We start from the raw sequence: 17,410 nt of genomic DNA, 5'->3' as shown, positions 1-17,410 counted from the left end.
GGATCTCTAGCTGGTCAGAGTGACCCTGAGATATGTTAAAAAGTCTCTTTTCCCAGCCCGGTGCTCAAAAAAGGAGCCAGAGCTCTTCAGTTCTTGGTCTCAAGGTTGTTTATTGTTCCTTATCTATAAAATCTTTTCTCCTGTCCTGCCAAGGTCTGCTCAGCAAGACAGTCAGAGGCACTCTACCTGCCCCTGGGGTGGTGTTATCTTTTTATACTAAAAACTACATGGACAATATTTACAATTACTTTCCAACACCTATTACCTATGTTAGACAGTGAGCTTCTACTCTAAAGAAATCTGCAAGTGCCAACATCACAGCAGAAGATGGAGGCCAAGAAGAAGGAGAAAGGCTGGACATACCCAGATTCCTCCATCTTGCCCCCTGAACCCCCCTTCTAAAAACCCCAAAAATCTATTTTTCACTTTGTGATAAATTCACTATCGCTCTACTTAAACTGTTGTGGCTTGCAGATCTTCATATAAGGTTGGTAATTTTCTCCATGGGTCATAATCAAAACCACAGGAATCTTGGGCTCTGTGCCAGGGTCTCTGAGCCCCCTGGCAGGAGTCTTGGCAGTCCAGCACAACCAGAGGGATGTCCTGAATTCCGACACTAACCCATATTATGGTTGTGACCAGCTTGTCCCTAGAATGCCCACCATGGCAGTAGTATGGCTTGGAGTGATGTTTTGTGAAGAGAATTGCAGTACACAGTGCAGAAACAGATGCTTCAGTCAGCTGGGACCAGGAAGTTGCACAGTCAGTCGAAGCTTATGAACTACCAGCTGTGCCTCTGTAAGCAAAGAGAGAGACATAGTCAGATACAGAAATCTGTAAGAGATCATCAAGCAAGTTCTTGGAGTCTGTTGGAGCCAACATTTGAATACAGAAGTTGAAGACAAATTTAACTGTTTTATATTTGTTTCTGATCAATAAGTGCAAAATGACTGAGAACAAGAAATTAAAATGTAAATTGGGTAAGAAAGACCATTGTAAATGCTGAAATTTATTTATTAATATAGAAAAATGTGCATATTAAAATTCATAGATTCAAACAAGCAGATCTGATTGTTTCCTCAAAGGAGAAAAATAGCGAATTCACACAATGAATGGACAGTTTCATAAAAGAACATTGCAGCTAATACAAGCATATTAATGGAAGAAAAACATAAATAAACAGAGATACCCACTTCGAAAAATTAGGACTTCAGCAATGAACTGAAAGGAAACAAGTAAACCCCCCCCCTAAAAAACAGAAATAGAGAATTTATCAAATTACTAATTTGTATATAAATTTAAAAAGTAAACTTAAGAGTAACAAAACAAAAAAATAATTTTAGAATAAACTAGCAAGAAATATAGATGGTTAAAAGAAGTAATAATAATAAAAATAATGATATTTAGCAGTAGTTGAAGTAGCAATAGTATGTACTTTATTACTGTCTAGGGACAAAAATACATAAATATTTTATATTCTCATTCTTATCTCACTCTGGCTTGATAAAGTGTATATTCACCACTCTATCCACAATTTTTTCCTCTTTGGTTAGTTTTTGGGTAGATTGACAATAAAAATAACTGAATAGTTTTTTGGAAGAACATATGTAGAAAATATATGACTGGCCAAAGAAAAGAAGACACCACGACTAAACTTCTAATCCAGAAGTCTTGGATCTAAGCACTTGAAACTATATGGAATGAAATGGGGACATAGTGGCAGCTCTTCAAAAAACAGAAAAAAAGATTCCTCAGGAATCATGAACCACTTTTCACTTAGGTGTCCTCAACTCCAGAAGTCCAGCAAATAATTAAATAATTTTTAAGTGCTTAGGAGAAAAAATGTTGATAGAGAGATCTTCCCTCCAGGCTAGGAAAGAAAGAACATATAAAGCTTAATAGATATATTTATTTTTTCTCTGCTTTTTCATATTTAGAAATAGTTTTGCCCTAAACACCACTTCGAAACACAGCTGTATAAATAAAATGCATCAAAACATCAACTTAGTGAAAAATTATAGAAAGCTATTCTGTTAAGATGTGTGAACATTTTCAAAAAGAGAACTGATCTAATTTGGCATTAAAAAAATCAGAAAATTGTTTTACAAATGAAGTTCTTAGAGTCTAAATCTAGAAGCTGCATGTATGTTCTATTTATTTTACTGATTAATTGTTTGAAGGTTTGACTGCTTGTTATTGACTATATTAAGTTAGAAATGATGCCAACAAAAAGGAAACATTTAAAATGCAATAGCTGCAAAGAAAATGTCATATAACAGTTGGGTGTCCACTAAGTAGTGCTTTAGAAGAAAAATTCAGAAAGGAAAAAAACAATGTAGAAGAAAAAATAGCAGATAATATTCACATATATTAAAAGAAATGTTACATTGCTTATTGTATTTAATAATATTTACATATATTTCTGTTGCTTGCAAGTATCTCCATATATTGAAGATTATGTGTTTTTCTATGATTTTTCTCCAGATAAAAAAATGTGGTTGTGTGCATTTGTGTGGTGCACATGTGCACAGGTAGAGTACATGGAGATCTGTATAACTACAATTAAACTGATTAATGTGTTTCTAGTGAATAATTACATCCAGAAATATATCTGATTACTTACTTGAAATTTATTGTCTCCCTACAAGCATGTGCAGATATAAAGCTGAAATCAATGGCTGAATGTACAGTACAGATTTAGCACACATTTAACTAAAAATTGAAAAGAGAAAGTATTTTCCAATCTGAGAAATGGTTTCAGACTATGATACAGAAAAAAAGCCTTAACTGGAAAACAAAACATATAAGAGCAGGATTATTTGAAATGCCATTGTCTTCCAAGATAGAGTTAGCAACCTGAAAACTTAATTAATTACCCCTTTGAGGTTAAAATTGTGATTTGCAGCTGATTCCTGCACTTCAGCACATGTTTTATATGGGAAGTAGTCAGAATTTTAATCTGTTTCCTTGTCTGTATTCTTTGTTTTATTACTTGTTGAGCTTGGAAAAAGAAATAAAATCTGAGAAAGCAGTAGACAAACTAATTTCCTGCTTTTCTGGAAAGCAGCTCTAGAAAGCTGAAATAGAATAATCTGATCTGATATCTGATGTTGTTGAACTTCCAAGTTTCAAGTGTTGCAAGGTCAAAAAGAGAACAAGAAACTGAATGACAACATAAGCTAGCAAGAGAAAAAGAATTAATCTGGTACGGGAACACTGTGGAGAGAAAAGGGGTTTACATGCACCCCACTCTCTGGTAGTGTTGTATTTGGATCCTTTATGTTTATAAAAAGATGATGTCTACTTAAATGAAAAAGAAAAAGAAAAAACTCTCTGAGTGTTTAGCAGATGCACGATTCTGCCCTGGGTTTAGAAATAATTGCTCTAGCAGAACTTCTGTGGATTTCTTTATGGATAAAAACCTATTTTTTCTTCCTTAGCCAGCTATTCTTGCCTGAGGATAGCTTGGCTACATCATGATTCCAGACTGCTGCAGTGGAGACAATGGAGTTGAGTTGACTCCACTTTATTGTATGCTTAGGACATTGCCTTGATTCAATCCTCAAGTAATTGCACAAGATATCATTTGCCCATATTTTGAATAAGCAAGTAAACTCAGGTTGCCAGTGTGACATTTTTAATTATAAACCTAATATTATTTTCTCTTTATTGCTAATGTTAATATTTCAAACATGTTAATTCATTCTGACAGCTGCTGTTAAAGATTGCATCACACACTATATACTGATTCTGACATTCCATTTCAAGCCTACAAATATTTTCCATATTTTCATTTGAAGTACTCTTTTAAATATTGATTTTTTTTCAATAAATAAAAGGACTGTAATCAAATTTCTAAACTTTTTTAAGTAGGTGTCTATATCAATTGTATGTCTCATTCATTATTTCATGGAGATACTTAACATTTTATAGTGTTATGATGATCTGTAGCACAGAGCAATTTAACCATTCTAGACTTGTTTGTGTTTTTTGTTTTTTTTTTTCTCTTGTGGGGGTTACTTGTTTGTTTGGTTTGGTTTTGGAGGGCAGTTTTGTTTGGTTTGGGAAGAGTTGTTTGTTTTGGGGGTTTTAATTTGTTTTGGTTTTTAATTTTTGTGGGGTGTGTGTTTATCTGTTCCTTTAGTACAAGCTAATAGATTTCTGTAGATGTACACTAATATGTCTTGGAAGAGGAATGTGCATTTTCCAGAGTTACAGAGTGAAACATTTATAACCTGGAGTGTAAAAAATAGTAAGTAGCAACTTGAATAGAGGTCTTAGAAAAGAACTTTTCTCTGTTGTACATTTCAAGCCAGTAACCTTTCATTATAAACTTCAAACCTGAAATAGAAGGATAAACTTTTTTTACTGAATAATTTGGCCAAAAATCTGTGCTTTTCTAGGTGTTTATAACTATCTGGGAAGTTTCCAAAAGTACATTTTCCTGTGGTTTTAGTGAAATCAATTGCTTCCTTAGAAATATCCTAGAATGAGTAGAAGTAGGACTGCAATATGTAGCTCTATTTTCCTAAATCACATAGTGAGAGTTCATGCCCAGTTCACACCCAGTTCACACCCTGCTCTGTCTTACCTAAAGCCTTGATTCAGTGTCTTTCATGTCAGGAATACATAGGATATTGATCCTTCTGCTATTGACCTCTTCCTCACATAACACTGCAAGGGGAAGGAAACAAAGCTAAAACCCCAAATTGAACAACAAAGTTAAAAGAATTCAAGCAGTCCTGACATGAAATAAAAATAATTTTAAAATGTTGATTTGTTTTTGTAAGATAATATTTCAATATTTGCTGAATATCAGGGTTTTTTTTTTTCACAGTTACACCCAACACACCCAACACTGACATCTGAAAAGACATTTGGAAAAAAAAAATACCACTATTCATCAACATTTTGACTACTTTTATTATGTTAAGGTTATACCAAGAATGACAGGTTACCTATTAATTTCAGTGAGAATAAAACTTAATTTGTAATATTAGAATGATAAGCAGAATTACAGACAACTAAATAGTACACAAACAGAATATATAATTATTCAAATAGGATCTTTAGAATTGTGTACAACTTAGTCAGAACATAACATCATTTACTTTCATAACAAATATCACCATGAGAATAAAAATTATTCACTCTCTCTAAATATTGCATTCCTTTCTTTGTTCATGTTTTATACTGAACCTGTGCACATTTGATATCACCTCCTTATTATTATTGAATATTGTTTTTGATTTAAGATTATTCTAGATTCTCTGATGATGTGGGGCTTTTATTTGGTTTAGTTTGCTTTTTTAGGATTTGTGCAGTTTTTATTTCTTGGGACATTACGGTAAATTTCAAAGTCATGTAGCTTTTTAAGTGTTTCAGAAGTGATTTATTAATATGATGCTGACATTCACAGATCAGGCTGTGAGCCCTGCATGTGACCACATTAGAGAGAGTTTACTCCCATAAGCAGGGCCATTGATTACTTAGAACGATGGGTAAGAGCATAATAGTCTGACCTTAGATGATCTTAATTCTTTTAAAATTAAAAATCAGTTTAAAAGAAAGGTCCTGCTTTTGTATGCTTATAGGCAAACAGAAACTTCTTTCTGTGTTGCATTGTCACTGGTAAAGATAAAAACTTATTCCTTTATGCACTCCTCTGAAAAAAGACTGACATAAGTTCTAGATATTTATTAGACCTAGGGAGATAGATGCTGTCTAGATGAAATTTATATTCCACTGTGATAAAGACATGTGAGACAGTGATAAAGATGACAACAACTACAATGTTAACAACAGAAAGTCTCAAAAGTAGCCTTTGGACAAGATTGCTCAGTTGCATTTGCAACTTCTATTTAAAAATAATTGTTTCAACAGTTTATATTTATTCCCCATGCCTCCAATTTTTTTCAATTTAGTAACAGAAAAAATAGCTTTCATTTCTTCAGAATCTGAGGGCTGACAGTAGAAGTGTGTTATAAAATAAATATATTACCAGTAGTTTTGGACATTGATAAAAATTTAGGTATGTATATAGTAGGTGACAGGAAAGTATTGTGTGCTGCTAATTAAGTTATACATTTTGAAAAATGGCAGTGTACTGTACAGTAATCCATTCCTAGTGTTCTAGTTATGTAATTTCTATATCTATGTGTTTCAATGTTTTCTTTTTCTGCTATAAAGAAAACACTGGATTAGATGCTGATAAGTGTGAATCAGCTTGGGAAGTACTAATTGGTGAACTAGCCCTTGTGAAAAACTATACAACTAAAGAAATAAAGGATAAGCTGTAGGTGTGTTAATGCAGCAGCATTAGAAGAGTTAATGGAATTCAGAGAGTGTGACTGAGCAACAGAAAAAAACCCTAAATTAAAACAAATAAGAAGAAAGCATTGGACATTTTTCTAGGCATAAAAACAGTAGTATTGCTATGAATATTTGATCAAATAATCAATTAAATGATACAGAAGCATTAGCTATGATGTAAAATAGAAAATCATGAAGTATAAGGTGTATCAGGTGTGCTGTGTTTGGAATGTGTAATCACAGAAACCACACCAAGAAGTTACTGGACCCTTATGTTTTGGTCAAGAAAGTTATGCTACCTGGAAACCCACTATCCTTCCCATCTTAATTTTAATATCAAGGATTCCAAGCAGTAGACCACAGTAGAAGTAGCCAATGATTGTTTTAGGATAAGAATATTGATGAAGTTATTAACTATTGGAACCAATAAATGTAAAGGGTAAATTAAAGAACTTGCATAGCATGCATAAGATGTAAAAGAATTTCTGTAACAATGGTTTAGCAGGAAAAGTATATCAAAAGGGTGAGTTTTGTTTGTTGGGTGGAGCACCATTTCAGAGGAGTTGTCCCCTGTGTTTCCAGCACCCTGAATAAAGTATGTCTGCTGATTTACATCAAGTTGTTGTTGGACAAGTTTCTTTCATCCCATTTGGTTACAGTATTAGAAGATGAAAAATTTAATAACAGTAGTATAAATCAGAAAAATACAATTAGTATTAAAGGAAAGAAAGTCCTTCTGAAAAGTCAAAAGTGTGGTCTAACTTTCAGATTGCCAGAGCTGCCTCAACTCTTACAAGGAAATAAACATAACTACATTAATTCTATACTTTCTGAAAAAAGCCAGCCATGCCTTCCTCATTTGAGGACCTGATATTTACGTTGATGTCTCCTGGGAAATACTGAAACAAAATTTTAATTCTGAATAGCTAGAGGAAGCAAACAGCCAAAATATTTCATCCATCTCCATTTCCCTTATTTTCCTATTGCACAGATAGAGAGTCTTACAAAAAGGATCTTGGCACAGGCTAGCATATGCTTGGGGAATGAAGTACCTCAAAGAGGACTGTTCTCTGAATGCCTAGGGAAGGCACTTAAGTTGGATGAAGTAAGACTGCACCCAGCCTTTGTTTTGACTGCTGAATCCAGCTGATGCATAACTACTCCTGAATATACAGGATCTATCTCTATGGCTGATCTGAAAACACATACAAAACATCACCCAACTATCTAAATTATGTATAAAGGATTGTCCTACATGACTATGTCTGCATTTCCAGGAACAGTTTCTACTCCCTATAAACACCCTATCCATACATAATATGATCAATTATGCAGCAAGAATCATGTGAGAAATTGCTGAAAGCAGCAGACTTTTTCTCCTGGAGTGGTTAACACACTGAAACCAACAAATCTGTGTAGGCGCAGCAGGACATGACTGGAGTCTTCAGGACTCTAAAATGCCTTCCCAAAGAGCTCCTCCATTGATGAACCGAATACTTAATTGAACAGGTGGATATAATTTTAATTACATTATTTCAATTCCTTTCACTGTTTAAGATCAGTCCATTAATTCATCTGTGCAGATCACTAGATGTGGAGTTCCTGGCACATCCAATTAATTAATTCCTCATACATGAATGTATAGATTGGCCCTGCTCTGATACTCAGTTACGTTACAGTTATAAGTGTAGGACAAGCTTGAGTTACACATATTTTTCCCTGCCTACAGTGAGAGGACTAGAGGAAATGGCCTTAAGCTAAGACAGAGGAAATTAAAATTCAATATTACAAACATTTTTTCTCTGTTAGAGTGGTCAGGTATTGGAATAGGTTGCCCAGGGTGGTGGTGGAGTCACCATCTTTGGAGGTCTTCAAGAAGCATCTGGATATATTATTGAGTGATGGGTTTTTTCAGTAGTTTAGGGGTTAAAGTGGAAGTGCTGTGTTGAAATTTGGCCTTGATGATGCAAAACATCTGTTGCAACCTTGATGATTCTATACCTATAAATGAAGTTGCCTTGCCACAATCCATGAGCTAAGAAGGTGTGAGATGGAGATCTTTTTTTCAGTCTTTCATTCATGGAAAAATCTGTTATTTTCACCATGATATGTAGGAATTGTACTGTTACTTAATGATTCAGTACCTGAAACCTACTTAGGAATTTTTCTACTTCTTCCCGATATTTTTATAGTCCAAAATGAGGTATAGTGAAGAAAATCAGTTAACTGAGAGTTGTTTCCATGAAAACTTGCTCAGAAGGGAGCTGTCCAAAACAAAAATTATCAGTGCTAAAGCTTTGTGTTATATCTTGGCCGTTTAGTGTAAAAATAATCCATGTGTGTGTGTTTGCTGAATTCACAACTTTAAATCTCTTCTGAAGTTGGAAACAGAATTTTTCTTATCAGAACTTGAAAAAAGATTTTCTTGGGTTTGAGTCTTAGGTTTTTTTTTTTTTTTTTGTTACATGTTTTTTGAGACAGTGGGAGTAGAAAGTCTTGCAATCTGAGGACTAAGCATTAGCATTTGAATACATTGTGGAAATGGGTATCTGAGATTTAGGTGCAGTTCTTGGTGTTTGTTATTCATGAAGTATCCCTACCAGGCATGAAGTCTGCATGGCAAAGTACAGGTATAGTGCTAGTTAATATCTCAGGAGAACTATAACCTATGCTACCGTGCAGTTTTGCCTTTTTTTTTTTTCTCTCAGCTTAGAAAAACCTAATATTGCTATAATAGTTTTTATTCTAGAACTATTTTATTAAAAAAAAATCTCTACCAGTTCAGGTTCTAGACATATCTTTCTCAGAGCTAGCTATAGTATCTGTGACTTGTGCATCACTGCATTATGTATACATTGCTGAAGAAAAGCATTTGCAAAGTAATTTTGCAAATGAAGCTGTGCTTCAGCTCCGTATCTGTAAGTGGGAGATAGCAGCATTCCTTTTGTCTTTCTCATTTAGACAGTTCAAAGACTCCAAAACTTTTTTATTATTGTTTGTTCAGTGGTTAAATCAATATTATAATTGCATTGAAACAAATAATTGTTAAAAATGGATGGACATACTTAGCCAGCTAAAGACACAAATATAATTTGTACTTACAATTGAAATTACAGGCAAGTTACAGGAGGTAACCTGTGTGATAGAAATTTATCCCTGGTGGATCATTCTTAATCTCCATATTGCAATATGGGAAGAAATCCAATTTTTCACAGCAAATACTTCAATTTAGTTAGACTGTTAGGGGAAAATATGCCCCAAGTGTTTTGGTGCAGAGATATTTACAACTAGCCGATAAAGCTTATGCTGAGTTCATCAAGAGTTACTCCCCTTCAAACCTCAGGCTAAGCTCCAACTGTGGATTCTGACAAGTGCAGACAGCCTTCTAACATTTCTTCAACAATTTGCAGACAAGAATTCTGAAAAAGATCAACTTCAGGGATCCATGGTCTAGCAGCTTTGTTTTCAATGACAGAATGCAGATTTCACATCTGGTCTTGAACTTTTGGTATGGTTTTTTCTTTGTGTTTAACTTCCTAACTTGTAAAAAAAGGAAGATTTTATTGGTGCGCTGACCGTGCATCCTCTACACTGTATTTTCTGCTCAAGGGGAAAAATGTTCACTTGCAAAACTTGGAACTTGATTTCACGCTTCTTGGAGAAGTTCCACATATCTCAATTTACAGCTAACACACTAAAGTTCAATGTGTGAGACACAGTGCTCTGGATGTAAGAAAGGATCCAAACATACTCCTGCCTTAAATGCACGTCTTGTTCCAGAGTTAGAAGAAATCACTTTACAGAGGATGGATTTTTACAATGAATAACACGATGGCATAACAAATGAAATAGACTAGGGATCACCAAATTGCAATAAATTGTTATGAATACATTGTTCTTTTAAGCATTTTTACCATTTCTGTAGAAGAAAATGTTTTGACAGATGAGAGACATTTTAAATACTCTTGATTAATTAATGGACTTGAATTTTCAAATCAGAAATAACCAGAATTTATTCTCAAGGCCTGAATTTCTTGTATTTTTCTTGTAGATTTGAAAATCCTGCATTCTGAAAATAATCTTGCATTCAATTCCAGTTTTAATTCATATATCATATCCATTATCACACCATCTGTTATCATCTACTAATGTACAAGGACATTAACATTAATATGAGTGTTTCAGAATTTAACAAGTTGTCTTCTTTTGATAGGCATCAGTTCACAGATGAAAACACACTTGCATTGTACTCACTGTGATTAAACTTTCTGTTATCAAAGACACAGCATTAAAGGGGAAAGTCAGGGTAGGAGTAAGTGCTTGCTTCAACCAACTAAGCAACTAAAAGTCCAGAAAAAAACCAACTGTGTAGCTGATATGTCAATAAGTTTGTCTCATTTTTTTCAAAAATACTGAAAGGAACTCATTTTTATTCACACACATATTACTTAGCCATGCTTTATGTCTCTTTTCCCTTTGGACATCAGACCAAAAAGAAGAAATCTAAAGAAATTGTGCGACATGTAAGTGAAGGAATTAACTAGATCCTACAATATTCATGCTAGGCTGCACAAGAGAAAGCATAGTGGCAGGTCAAAGACAGTAATTATTCCACTCTACTTGATACTTTTTCAATTTAATCTGGAATATGGTGTCCAAAGCTAGACTATTCCATACAAGAGACTCACAAACTAGAGGAAATATAGCAGTAGTCAATCACAGTAGTCATAAAACATGAGATAATGAAAAGTAAGACAGATTTGGGTTTATTCACCTTAAAGAGAAGCTTAAGACAAAGGATGTCTTAAGCTACCTAATGAAAGTTTAAATTGAAGGAACACACTTCTTACATGTGCACAGTTGAAAGGCAATGAGCAGCAATCATACCAGATAAGATATAAGGAAAAGAACTGCAAGATAAGAATGGTGTAATACTGGAGAAGGTTGCTCAGAGAGGTTGTGGAATATTCACCTGAAGAGTTATTCCTGATTGTCTAGGACAAATCTTGAGCAGCCTGATGTATCTCCAAAGATTACTGACAACTAAAATGTTTCTATGTTTTCATAATACTAAAGCAGAAAGCAGTCCCAATATAAATAAGTTAACAGGGTAACTAACAGTCACCTGAACTTGAATAAAAATGTACTGAAAAAGTGCAACTAACAGCAATTTTTAAGGATTTTGTAACACTGTGATGTCATAATCAACCACAGTTTTACATAATTATGTATGCAATGTGATCACCAAAGAAGTTGGGTGTAGTTGCATGTGGGAAATGGAAGTAAGGAGTTGCCAGAGAAAGAGAAAAAGGAAGCATAAGATTGCAAAATAGCTCCTCAAGCATACAAAGACTAGCAAAAGAAGAGAAAAAACGAACAGTTTCAGAAGCAGATGGAAGCAAAGGCATAAAAACTATCAGGCAAAACTAAACAAAACAAATGAAAACTGGAAAGAAAGAACAATCCCACCTATCTCTGATTAGGAGCTTTCAAGTTGGAACATCCACATCTTGGTCACTAAAAACTACCAAGAACTGCAGATGGACCCACCACACTGCATCACCACCATTGCATGTTAAATTCACAGCCAGTTTAGAAGTGTTATGAACTAAGACTTTTGCATTTGTTATGAAAATAATTAATACTGTGCAAGAAATTACCATCACTTATAAGCACCTGCTCAATGAGTGTAATCAGTAAGTTCAGTTTTAAAATTTAAAACTGACCTGACTGAGAAGTCTTCCAAACACTTTATCATAGTACTTTCTAGCTCTCTGATGTGTGTGTATAAATATTAAAAAGTCCTTCTGTGAATATAAATATATGCATATATATATATGTAATATGTGTGTATACATATTATCTTTTCAGTTGCTCCAACTGAAAGGGAAAGACCCTTTTGACAGTGACTGATTCAGGGATCTCAGTTTCAAATTAGAATTGCATCTATTTTAAAGAAAAAGGATGTCTTGTTATAACAAATAAGACAGCATGTTAACATTTTTTTTCTCAAAATAGGCTATTTCAGCTTGTTTTGCTTTCACTTTATCTATAACTACTTGTCATTTTGTGTCGTTTTATGACCTGCTGCTCTGATTGTAGTAAGAGGCAGTTACAGATCAACATCCAGCACTTCAAAATATGTATTCACATTACTACACACATATGAAAAGAACAAATTATTATTGATAATAATAACATAATAATAACTGACACTGTTTAACCTTTAGCTAAAGAAACCAAAGCACTTTGAAAAGAATATAAGTGTGTTATATATTCTTGACTGAAACATCAGCTCATCTATCACTGAAAGTCAGATAGTTCTTAGCTGGAAAGTAACAGCCTTTTCAAATGTACTATGTCCTTACAGGAAATTTGAGATAAAAGATAAATCCAGTTCAAGTTATATTACCTCCTTGTGAAGCAAACAATTGAAAATGGCCAAGAAAAAGCATGTAGCTTTTCTTTCTTCGAAGTCTCATGGTGTTACAATGAGCTGGTGAGAAAAGAATGTACAAGAGGAAACTAGCATTCAATAAAATTAGAGAGATGATTCATATTGATACAGACTAAATTATCCTTGAACCATCTACAGTAGCTCTTTCAAAATAGAAGACATACAATAATGAAAAACTTAACACAGAAAAATTGTAAGAGAGGGAGTGACTTCTGAAATACTGAACAAGAAGAAGGAATGTAAACAATTTGTATACGACTCCTGTAATTTAAGAAAAAGGCTATAAAGTTTCTGTCTTCTGAAGTCCTGGGCTGAAGTTCAAAACTATTTTCTTCATTATCATCCTTGTTCATTTTTCCCCTCTGTTTTCTGTAGAATTTGAAAGTTGACATGGTTTCTATTTAATGAGTGGTAGAATCCTACCCACATATCCGCTTAGACCTTATGATGCAGGAATGACATTAGTTAATTTCCCTTATGACTCTTGAAACATAAATTGTGTAGGACTTCAAAAGCTCTTTTAAACATTTCTTTCTCAAAATAACTCTATAAAGTGATCTACACACTTGTAGAAAACATATCAAATGAAAATCTAGACAAAATGGACTTTGGAATGTAGAGCAGGTTCTGACAATTCAGATGGAGTTTAAAACTGGCATCATATAGGTTTATCAGCAGCAGTTTTTATGCTTTTCATATAGTAAGATCAAAAACACATAAAACCATTATTTTCTTGATTCTTGGATTATATGTGCACTGTACATGCTTTCATTTAAATTAGTTATACATGATGGAATTATCTAATGAGCCTTAAGTAGGTATTCAAAATAGCTTTGTCCCTGTTAATCAGAGTATGCACCTCTAAAAATTCCCATCAATTTAAAAATGCTAAAATATGCTGAAAATGAGCATACTGGTTTTTCAGGAAGATCAGGAGAGAGACTGATTTCATACTACATAGAAATGAATAAAGTTGTGATACAAATCACACACAATAGGATTTCTAGGGGGAAAAAAGGAAGCAGGCTGCACCTGGCATTTGAAATTAAGTTCTACATCTCATACATATTTATTTTTTGTCTCTGCAGCTAGCCTAGGGCATTAGTTGTTGTCCACCTACTATACCAATAACTATTAACTTTTTGAAAAAAAGAAAGATTATTCCAGAGTAGAGAAAATTGAATGGGATTAGTGAAGATGTGTAAAACTGTAAAAAAAAAACCAAAACCAAACCAAACCAAAACACAAACAAACAAACAAACCCCCCCCAAAAAAAAACAAAAAAAAAGAAAGAAAGAAAAATCTGCTTTTGGAGTATAGAATTTGAGAGATTACCTATGTGTAAAATACATTATTAAAATAAACTACTGAGAAGAGACATGACATTCAGTGATAACCAGGAAACTGATTTCTTGAACAGGAACAACAGTTAGGTTTCATCTGATTCATTTGTTTTTTAAATTCTTTCTGAAAGGGAAATTCTAACAAACTCAAGGTCTAGCTATTGCTATGCCAGCAGCTATATTATCAGAGGATATGCAATGTAGAGGCAAGTTTCTAAATACAGAGAGGTTAAAACCAAAATTTACTTTCAAGACCATCTTGTCTGATCTCTTAAGCTAAATATAATCTACAATTTTAGTCAGGTTAAACGTGATAGTAGTGTGTTGTGAGTTTGGATTTCAATTCATGTTAAAAACAAGATTTCAATGACCTCTTATTTTCACTCATTTGAATAAATGCTAAAAATGCAGACATCTAAATAACATTTTGACATTTTCTCAAAATTCTATTCTAAGCCCTCTAGATAAAAATGCCACACCCTATTACTCTCAGACCTATTAACAGGCAGAAAGGAAAGACATTAAATATAAAGAACAAAAATTAGTGTTAATATTCTACATTGCCTTTGCATGGCAAATTTCTGGCAGTAGAGAGCTCTGCAGGGATGGCCTCTGGGAAAGGAAAGCAGGAGCTGCCACCATGTCAGACAGAGCCAGTTCAAGATGGTTCCAAGATGGACCTGTTCCTGGCCAAAATTAAGCCCATCAGAGATGCTGTGGTGGAGTAAGTACTTCCTGAAGTACTTCAGCCTGTGGGAAGGACTCATGTTGGAACCTTTTGTGGGCTGTATCCTATCAGAGGGACCTCAAGCTTGAGCAGAGATACAGTGGGAGGAATAAGGAGCGGCAGACATCAAGTGTTTCATAACATGGCCTCAACAACATTCCCCCATCTTATTCTTCCCACAGTCAGCATAGTTGGGAACAAAAGAAGTAAAGATGAACCTGAGAAGATGTGGTGGATGCTGGGAGGAGAAGGTGTTCTTATTGTTTCTACTTTTTACTGTCTTAATCTGTTTTTAATTGGAAATTCGTCTTCCACAAGTTGAATCTCTTCTCTGATGGCCATAATGACAACTGGTAAATTATCTTCTTGTACCACAAAAATTTTTAAGTGCACAAGATTCATAGTACCTACCCTTTTTGCTTGTGTTATGCTTATCCTTATCCTTCCATTGCTCTTTTGACTCTAGAGGTCCATGTAATCAGTCTGATGGTGGTTCCAGGGTGACAACATTCAACACTCAAAAGGAAGAATATGATGTTTAGTTTATTTTCCTTCTTCAGTCTAGGATCTGCTTGGGGTTATTTTAGTATATACTTCATAGACAGCTTTTATACTTCTGGGTATTTTCAATTAACCTGCAAGTTACATCTGATATTACCATGTAAGTACTTTCTATGTGTGTTAAATGACATGTTTGTGTTCTGCTTCTTACCCCTAAAAAGTTTAGTCCACCTCCAGATCTGTATTTCTTTGGCTGATCATTTTAGAGCTGTTCATAGATGTCAAGTCTCTTTAACCATTACACAGTATAAGAATCACTTGATCATAACTGAAGAATAATTAAAAATCAAAGCGAATTTTAAATTAAATTTTAAACAGCACTTATGCAACTGTTGAACACCAGAGATTTTAGCACTGCAGCATGGAAACCTAAAATATTTGTAAGTTTTTCTGTCAGTTTACTTGCACTTATACTTCTGCAGTGTTCAAAAATATCCTCAGGAAGGTCTGTCAGGTATTAACAGGTGACAACATTTGTACTGCAATAAATGTGCTTTGCTTCATTCTATGTAATTTTGCTGTCACACATTAGCAACAGCTGACAAAATCAAAATGGGGAAACATCATGAAGAAGCACACCAGAATACAGCTCAGCCTGACTCATCAAACATACAAAGAAACCAGTTATTTCTAGACTAATATCTACTTAAAATTGTGATGGCGAACGTGATCCAAGTTTAGTAAAGTAGACGACTGTAGATGAAGAAAAGAGATCCTAATTGCTAGGAATGCACCAACGAGGAGATATCACTCTTTCTCAGGCAGATATACATTTGACATGTCACTAATTACTTTTGGAGGGTGTAGGAGGAACGGTGAAAAAAGAAACAAAAAACCAAAGCCCCCTAAAGACATGCAAAGGAATTTTTTTCTCTTTTTTTAACTATGTCTCCCAGGGAAAGGAAATCCATACACAGTGAGTTAAGAAAAGGAAAACCTACAAACAGTATAGTTCTAAAAGTCAAGCCTCTTATCCTGTCCTAATAGGAAAAATCCATTTAATTAACTATTTAATTGAGTTTAACAAGACTGTTTGTAGTTAATCCTAAATGCACTAATAGGAAACCTAGGGCCTACATTCAGTGTTTTTTTTCTCCCTTTGGATGTTGCTCATAATTACAGTTCACTCTTTAATTATTATTCTTCATGTATTCAATTTATGATTAATACCAAAAGCTTGCCCTGGAGGCTGAAAGTGCTGAGGTGGACACTGGTGATTCAGTGGAGAACAGCTCCTTCAGCAATGTGCATCTACTCAGAAGCAGGCAAAAATCAGCTTTCCACTCAAATCATGGCATTCAGAGCTCAAGACAAGGGAATATACTCCAGCAAGAGAACAACCTCTGATAACTCTCTAGGGAAGGGATATTAAAGAAATAAATCTATAACTCTCAAACAAACACTTCTTTAATTTTATTGAAGAAAAGTGTGTTGTGTTGGTAATTAGAACAGTTTTATCTATCTATTGCATGTATTATGTAGTCACACAGTACCCAATTTCTGTTTCTTCTCTTCTGCTGTTATGTTTTCCCCTACTTAGATGTATTATACAATACTGCAAATCTGAATACCCTCTTCTTTTAGCTTTTATGGAAAGTGAATTAAAAATGAAAATTATTTGAAAATGTGCTCAGGGAACAAGATTAGAGTGTTATTAGCCTCCTCTGCATTTTGATGCAGAATATGAAGGAGCTATGTATGGCATATATTTCTGCTACAGAAACATGTTGTTTCTGCACAGCATTGCCTTTGATATCAACTACAAGACTGATCACACCTGCTGTTTTGGATTTTTTCTAGAAAACATTCCTAATGGTCTTCTGGGGTAGGAATATGGACAAACAGCTCTAGGAGTACTAGTGTTACAAAGGATCTATTAAGCACAAAATGATCTGTTAGGCACAGAGTAGTGCAGGGACACACAGCTAAGCAGCTCAAAATTAGGCAGGTCTTAATAGCAGACTAGCTTAGAGAAAATTACATATCCTTGCTTTTACAAAAGTAATTAAT

General features: G+C 34.2%; 1 long non-coding RNA gene across 1 annotated transcript; it reads right to left on the bottom strand.

Annotated features, from left to right (window-relative positions):
* Positions 1–453: 453 nt before the first annotated feature.
* LOC115947660 lies at positions 454–15,358 on the bottom strand. Its single transcript, XR_004081525.1, has 3 exons — positions 15,251–15,358; positions 12,725–12,808; positions 454–796 (listed from the first exon to the last, which is right to left on the bottom strand). It is a non-coding gene; the product is annotated as an uncharacterized LOC115947660 (long non-coding RNA).
* Between the last annotated feature and the right edge of the window lie 2,052 nt (positions 15,359–17,410).

The sequence above is a fragment of the Geospiza fortis genome, unplaced genomic scaffold (genome assembly GCF_000277835.1).
Source record: "Geospiza fortis unplaced genomic scaffold, GeoFor_1.0 scaffold40, whole genome shotgun sequence".
NCBI classification, from domain to species: Eukaryota; Metazoa; Chordata; class Aves; order Passeriformes; family Thraupidae; genus Geospiza; species Geospiza fortis.
Note: the sequence above shows the minus strand (reverse complement) of the source record. Positions and strands in the feature narration are given on the sequence as shown.